This window comes from Triticum urartu, chromosome 6A (assembly GCF_056163025.1).
Source record: "Triticum urartu cultivar PI428250 chromosome 6A, HENAU_Tu73, whole genome shotgun sequence".
Classification (NCBI taxonomy): Eukaryota; Viridiplantae; Streptophyta; class Magnoliopsida; order Poales; family Poaceae; genus Triticum; species Triticum urartu.
In genome coordinates, this window is record NC_141878.1 from 602401027 (window position 1) to 602408940 (window position 7914).

The 7914-nt window shown below is 47.2% G+C and overlaps 1 pseudogene; it reads right to left on the reverse strand.

The window, feature by feature from the left end:
* Positions 1-5449: 5449 nt before the first annotated feature.
* LOC147967152 (putative 2-oxoglutarate-dependent dioxygenase AOP1) lies at positions 5450-7346 on the reverse strand (annotated as a pseudogene).
* Between the last annotated feature and the right edge of the window lie 568 nt (positions 7347-7914).

Consider the following 7914-nt stretch of genomic DNA (forward strand, 5'->3'; position numbering starts at 1 on the left):
AGTACAATAGTGATCTAGGAGTAGATCACTGGACAGCGGTCAGAATTATCCTTAGTGAAATAAGGATATGTTCGATTATGGACGTGACAAAAAGGTTCGTCGTAAAGGGTTACGTCGATGCAAGTTTTTGACACTGATCTAGATGATTCTAAGTCTCAATCTGGATACATATTGAAAGTGGGAGCAATTAGCTAGAGTAGCTCCGTGCAGAGCATTGTAGACATAGAATTTTGCAAAATACATATGGATCTGAATTTGGCAGGCCCGTTGACTAAATTTCTCTCACAAGCAAAATATGATCACTCTTTGGGTGTTAATCACATAGCGATGTGAACTAGATTATTGAATCTAGTAAACCCTTTGGGTGTTAGTCACATGGAGATGTGAACCAATCACATAAAGATGTGAACTATTGGTGTTAATCACATAGCGATGTGAACTAGATTATTGACTCTAGTGCAAGTGGGAGACTGAAGGAAATATGCCCTAGAGGCAATAATAAAGTTATTATTTATTTCCTTATTTCATGATAAATGTTTATTATTCATGCTAGAATTGTATTAATCGGAAACATAATACATGTGTGAATACATAGACAAACAGAGTGTCACTAGTATGCCTCTACTTGACTAGCTCGTTAATCAAAGATGGTTATGTTTCCTAACCATGGACAAAGAGTTGTTATTTGATTAACGGGATCACATCATTAGTTGAATGATCTGATTGACATGACCCATTCCATTAGCTTAGCACCCGATCGTTTAGTATGTTGCTATTGCTTTCTTCATGACTTATACATGTTCCTATGACTATGAGATTATGTAACTACCGTGTGCCGGAGGAACACTTTGTGTGCTACCAAACGTCACAACGTAACTGGGTAATTATAAAGGTGCTCTACACGTGTCTCCAAAGGTACATGTTGGGTTGACGTATTTCGAGATTAGGATTTGTCACTCCGATCGTCGAAGAGGTATCTCTGGGCCCTCTCGGTAATGCACATCACTTAAGCCTTGCAAGCAATGCAACTAATGAGTTAGTTGCGAGATGATGTATTACGGAACGAGTAAAGAGACTTGCCGGTAACTAGATTGAACTAGGTATTGGATACCGACGATCGAATCTCGGGCAAGTAACATACCAATGACAAAGGGAACAACGTATGTTGTTATGCGGTCTGACCGATAAAGATCTTCGTAGAATATGTAGGAGCCAATATGGGCATCCAGGTCCCGCTATTGGTTATTGACCGGAGACATGTCTCGGTCATGTCTACATTGTTCTCGAACCCGTAGGGTCCGCATGCTTAAGGTTTCGATGACAGTTATATTATGAGTTTATAAGTTTTGATGTACCGAAGGTTGTTCGGAGTCCCGGATATGATCACGGACATGACGAGGAGTCTCGAAATGGTCGAGACATAAAGATTGATATATTGGAAGCCTATGTTTGGATATCGGAAGTGTTCCGGGTGAAATCAGGATTTTACCGGAGTACCGGGAGGTTACCGGAATCCCCCGGGAGCTATGTGGGCCTTAGTGGGCCTTAGTGGGCCTTAGTGGAAAAGAGAAGAGGCAGCCTGAGATGGGCCGCGCGCCCCTCCCCTCCCTTGGTCCGAATAGGACAAGGAGAGGGGGCCGGCCCCCCTTTCTCTTCCCCCCCCCCTCCGCGAATCCTATTCCAACTAGGATTGGGGGGGATTCTACTCCCGGAGGGAGTAGGACTCCTCCTGGCGCGCCTCTCCTAGGCCGGCCGCACCCCCCCTTTGAGCCTTTATATACGGAGGCAGGGGCACCCCAGAGGAACACAAGTTGATCCACGTGATCATATTCTTAACCGTGTGCGGTGCCTCCTGCCACCATAATCCTCGATAATATTGTAGCGGTGCTTAGGCGAAGCCCTGCGACAGTAGTACATCAAGATCGTCACCATGCCGTCGTGCTGACGGAACTCTTCCCCGACAATTTGCTGGATCGGAGTCCGGGGATCATCATCGAGCTGAACGTGTGCTAGAACTCGGAGGTGCCGTAGTTTCGGTGCTTGATCGGTCGGGCCGTGGAGACGTACGACTACATCAACCAAACGCTTCCGTTGTCGATCTACAAGGGTACGTAGATCACACTCTCCCCTCTCGTTGCTATGCATCACCATGATCTTGTGTGTGCGTAGGAAATTTTTTGAAATTACTACGTTCCCCACCACCTGGTGACAGTCAAAAAATTCCTGCTGCAAAAAAACGCGGCGCTGAAGCTTGTTGTCGGTGAAGAGGCCGTTCAGCTTGACCGACATGGCGCGGGCGTCGTCGCCTGCGCTCACGACCGTGTGAAACAAGTCCTTGGAGATGGTGGTGAAGAAGCACCGGATGATCGTGGCGTCGATCGCGGTCCACTCGGCGTCGTCCACCATGGTGCGGGAGTCCACGGCGCGCCTCCATCTGTCTTCTATTTTTCTGCAAAGAGACGGCCATGGCCGTCCGATGCCCGAGCGCCGTCGGCCAAGGACCCGCCGGCGTCCGACCCCCTCCACGCCATGCCCCGAGCGCCGTCGGCCAAGGACCCGCCGGCGTCCGGCCCTCCTTTCCCTTTGCTGCTAATAAGAAGGCCACTCCCTTTTGATCGAGCCGCTGCCTCCTAGCCCTGCCTTTAGAAAAGAGAAAAAAATGTCCCAGTATTTGATTAATTTGTTTGCTCTCTTTCTTCGATTCATCTGGCCTTTTTTCTCTTTTGTGAATTTATTTGAGGGATTAGTCTGCGCAAACGTGAATCAAACTTCTTCAGGTTCTTCAGGTTCAGATTAGTATTTGATTTCGTTTCATTTCCTTTTGGGAAGAAAATAAGTTCTTGGCTAAGTAAGATCCAGCTCCATTGCTAGTTTCAATCCGACCATTTTAATCCATTGGTGACCATGGAGTCAACTTGTGAAGATGACAAGTTCAACCAGCAATAAATCTCGGCAGAATCTTCACACTTGTTTATTGTTTTAACAGGAGATGAGCGTCGCGCCTCATCCCATCTTGGCCGGAGCAACAAGCAGCACAATGCCCTGCCATGCCTCCTCTCGTTTCTCTCCTTCCTCCTAGTTTTCTCTCTCTCTCACTCACCCCCTCGTTTTCTTTCAGGAGCACGCTGGAGCAACCCTGGCGCTGCCTCGAAGAAACTCGATGCCTTGCAAGGTTGTCCCGCCGCCACTCACATGGATCCGGCCGCCGCCGTCGTTCCCCGTCTGCCGCCGCCCTATGCAGGAGAGCCGCATGCTGCCCCGCAGGCTTGTTGAGTCCCTTCGATCCGGATCGATCGGGAGACCCTGATGGGTTGACCCAGCCCGCCGACTCTCCACTTTTCGCCTCCTTCTCAGCGCACTCCTCCGGCCTAGCTGTCGCCGCCTGATACGTGATACGTCTCCAACGTATCTATAATTTTTGATTGCTCCATGCTATATTATCTACTGTTTTGGACTATATTGAGCTTTATTTTCCATTTTTATATTATTTTTGGGACTAACCTATTAACCGGAGGCCTAGCCCAGAATTGTTGTTTTTGCCTATTTCAGTGTTTTGAAGAAAACGGAATATCAAACGGAGTCCAAACGAAATGAAACCTTCGGGAACGTGATTTTCTCATCGAATATGACCCAGGAGGCTTGGACCCTACGTTAAGAAAGCTCCGAGGTGGGCACGAGGTAGGGGGGCGCGCCCTACCCCCCTAGGCGCGTCCCCCACCCTCGTGGGCCCACCGAAGCTCCACCGACGTACTTCTTCCTCCTATATATACCTATATAACTCCAAACGATCAGATACGGAGCCAAAAACCTAACTCCACCGCCGCAACTTTCTGTATCCACGAGATCCCATCTTGGGGCCTGTTCCAGAGATCCGCCGGAGAGGGCCGTCATCACGGAGGGTTTCTGCATCATCATAGCCTCTCCGATGAAGTGTGAGTAGTTTACCTCAGACCTTCGGGTCCATAGTTATTAGCTAGATGGCTTCTTCTCTCTTTTTGGATCTCAATACAATGTTCTCCCCCTCTCTTGTGGAGATTTATTTGATGTAATTTTTTTTTGCGGTGTGTTTGTTGAGACCGATGAATTGTGGGTTTATGATCAAGTCTATCTATGAATAATATTTGAATCATCTCTGAATTCTTTTATGTATGATTGGTTATCTTTGCAAGCCTCTTTGAATTATCCATTTGGTTTGGCCAACTAGATTGGTAGTTCTTGCCATGGGAGAAGTGCTTAGCTTTGGATTCGATCTTGCGGTGTCCTTTCCCAGTGACAGAAGGGGCAGTAAGGCACGTATTGCATCGTTGCCATCGAGGATAACAAGATGGGGTTTATTTCATATTGCATGAATTTATCTCTCTACATCATGTCATCTTGCTTAAGGCGTTACTCTGTTTTTAACTTAATACTTTAGATGCATGCTGGATAGCGGTCGATGAGTGGAGTAATATTAGTAGATGCAGAATCGCTTCGGTCTACTTGTCTCGGACGTGATGCCTATATACATGATCATACCTGGATATTCTCATAACTATGTTCAATTCTGTCAATTGCTCAACAGTAATTTGTTCACCCACCGTAGAATACTTATGCTCTTGAGAGAAGCCACTAGTGAAACCTATGGCCCCTGGGTCTATTCTCATCATATCAATCTCCATCACTTTAATCTTGGTTTGCTTTTTTACTTTGCCTTTTACTTTTCACTTTGCATCTCTATACCAAAAATACCAAAAATATTATCTATCATCTCTATTAGATCTCACTCTCGTAAGTGACCGTGAAGGGATTGACAACCCCTAGTCGCGTTGGTTGCGAGGAGCTATTGCTTTTGTGTAGGTACGAGGAACTTGAGCGTGGCCCCCTACTGGATTGATACCTTAGTTCTCAAAAACTGAGGAAAATACTTACGCTACTCTGCTGCATCATCCTCTCCTCTTCGGGGAAATCCAACGCAAGCTCAAGAGGTAGCAATGCGGCGCCCGACCACAGCGCCGCATCCTCGTCATGGCTGCCCCCTGCGATAAGGATCGAGGGTTTGATACTCCAAAATACAGGGTCCTATTTGCAAAAACGAAACGTTTCCTCGGATAACCACTTAAAATAAGGGCCACAGGTTTATTTCAAAGAAACAGAGGGGCTTTTCACAAAAACGCTGACGACGGACGACCAAAAACCCAATTTTCTTTATTATTAAAAAAAGTAAAGATAAAGAGGTAAAGATAATGATACGCCTGATTGCCTACCCAAATTTCTTTATTATTAAGTAAAGATACACTTGATTGCCTACGGCATATCACCAACAGATTTGGAAATTAAGCTGAACATTTATTTAGGAAGCACCCGAAATTTAATATTTCCTCTGTCCCATAATATAAGAGCGTTTAAAAAAAAACGCTTATTAGGGGACAGAAGCAGAGCGTGAGGATGGGCATATTCCATGCATGGATCATCAGAGGGTGGTCGGCGGCTTCACTCCGCAGAACGCCTTGAGTGGGTCGCCGGAGTTGCGCCCTTCCTCCGACTGACGGAACGCGTTGTAATCGTCAAGCCTGCAGGGTTCGTACTTCAGAGGGAGGGTGATCTTCGTCCACGAGCCCGTCCATCGCGCTCACCACCGTGCCGTCCCTGGGCCGGCAGACGAACAGCGCGCAGTAACGCTCACGGTTGCTCGGCGTCCTCACGCGGTGGAAGCATGGCGGCACCCGCCCGTTGGTCACCACCTGCATGCATGATGCATCCATGTTATCAAGACGAGAGAATAAGGTGGCCGGCGAGCTGGCCGGAGACCGGGAGCGCTGGGCTGCGTGCGTACGTACCGTGAAGAGCTTGCCGGCGAGGAAGGTGAAGGTGTCCCGCTCCGGCGGCACCATGAGCCAGCTCCCGTCGTTGGCCTACACCTCGAGCCCTTCCACCTCGTGCTGCACCACCACGGTGAACAGGGTCTCGTCGTAGTGCGCCTGCATGGACTTGCCGGTCGCCGTGTCCTCGGGCACGCCGTAGTGCGACAGCCGGGCGGCGTAGGTGTGCGCGTCCAGGTGGGCTGGATCGACGTGAACGCCCTTGCTGAGGCCCTCCAGGGTCATCCTCTCCACGGTCCTCTGGAGCCCCACCATGTTCTTGGCGAACGACACGATCGTATCACTTGATCCCATGGAGAGACATATTATATATGAGTGTCAAAAATATTGGACCATCTGTTTGTCAAGTGACTAATATTTTTCTGTTTGCGGTCACTGTTTTAGCCACTAGCTAGATCAACATCATCTAACAACTAATCTAAAAAAACATCTACTAACAACTCATTTTTTCTTCGCAAATTTAAATACTCCCTACGTCCCATAATATATATAAGACGTTTTTGCAAGCTAGAAGTCTAACATTATGGGATGAAGGGAATACAAAATAAAGCTGGAAAAATTGATACTAAAGTTGGTTGCGTCGACATTGTATGTTCAAATTTTGTTAAAGTGATGTAAAAGGCTAGATAGACAAGCGAAAAAAATAGCGTAACTGAAAATAGAATTACTAACCAAAAAGCAGAGTTGCCCTGCGGCCATAGGAGGTTTGTGAATTCATGGACGCGGGCGGCATCGGTGGCCTCCTTGACACGTAGGCTCTCCCGAAGAAGGCCGGGAACCTTCCCAAGGTAGCTGTTGAAAGGGCCCCATTTGGAGACGTTCCGCTTCTTGGCCTCGACCGGGAGAGCGAATAGCTCGGGCAATGCATGCCTGAACAACGCCTGCCTAAGGTCTTGGCTGAGCACGCAGCCATGCCTCACCATTGACGCGGTCACTGAAGCCTGGGCATCCTCCCACCCCGGCGCACCGGCTCTAGCCCACAGAGGTCCACCTTGGGGATCGCCGTGACCCGCTGACCCGCGCCATGTACATAAGCCTTAACCACCATTCTTCGGTTCAACTTCTCCTTTATGGACGGGTTGGACATCATCACCTAAAATTGAAGTTAGGGACAAGCTGCAGCTTTAGGGTCACTTTGCTTCGCATGACTCTAAAAACACAAATAGGAAAACGATTGTATCTTTGTCATCTTGAATGCTACATGAACTGAAACACAGGAATGAATGTGCTCTAAGCTTCCAAGGCCTCTGGGAAGTCCTACATAGGTTACACTTTCCCCCCTCTGGCAAGTACATTGCAATTTTTTTTTACTCTTGCAACAATTTACTAGGTAAAATTAAGAAACAAATAACAATCAACGAACAAGAAATAACGCATGTTTATATCGAAATGATCGCGCATGGAACTGACCATGGAGGTAGGGGAGGAGTAACTGTGGAGGCCGTTGAACTGTGGCATGGAAGTGGCAGGGGAGAGCTGGAAGGCCATGGTACCTATCTCTGAGTAATAATGCTACTTAGGATTTTCCAAGTGAGTACACGCCGTGCCTTCAGATCATACTTATAGCTTGGAAGTAAGGAGGGAGATGTGGACTGGCGGCAACATGGCAAGCTTGCAGTCGTACGCATCGCATATCTTCCAGTATTTTTTGTGATCTCGTTGAGCACATGGAAGTGTTTATTGTATCGTAGGGGCACATGCATGGTTACATAACCTAACGATTTTCTGGTTAATTAATTCTAGATTCCTAGAGTAAGTGTCAGATCGACATGACTATGTAACACTTGCTTTCTGTTTTTTTGGCAAAATCTCTTTACATCACAGATAGTTCATTGGTTCATTGGTAGTATACTAGCTAGTACCCTACTTTTCTTTCGAGCCTCATGAACCACACAAGATAAATAAAAACGTTTTTATAAATAGTCTTTTTGTTGACTCATAATGTCACATCAAGGCGATACAACTATAAAAGGTTTACACCCGGTCTCTGCATAACTACGATGCACACAATAGAAAAGACACAAAAAAGATCAAGAACATCTGACATTCTAGTCAT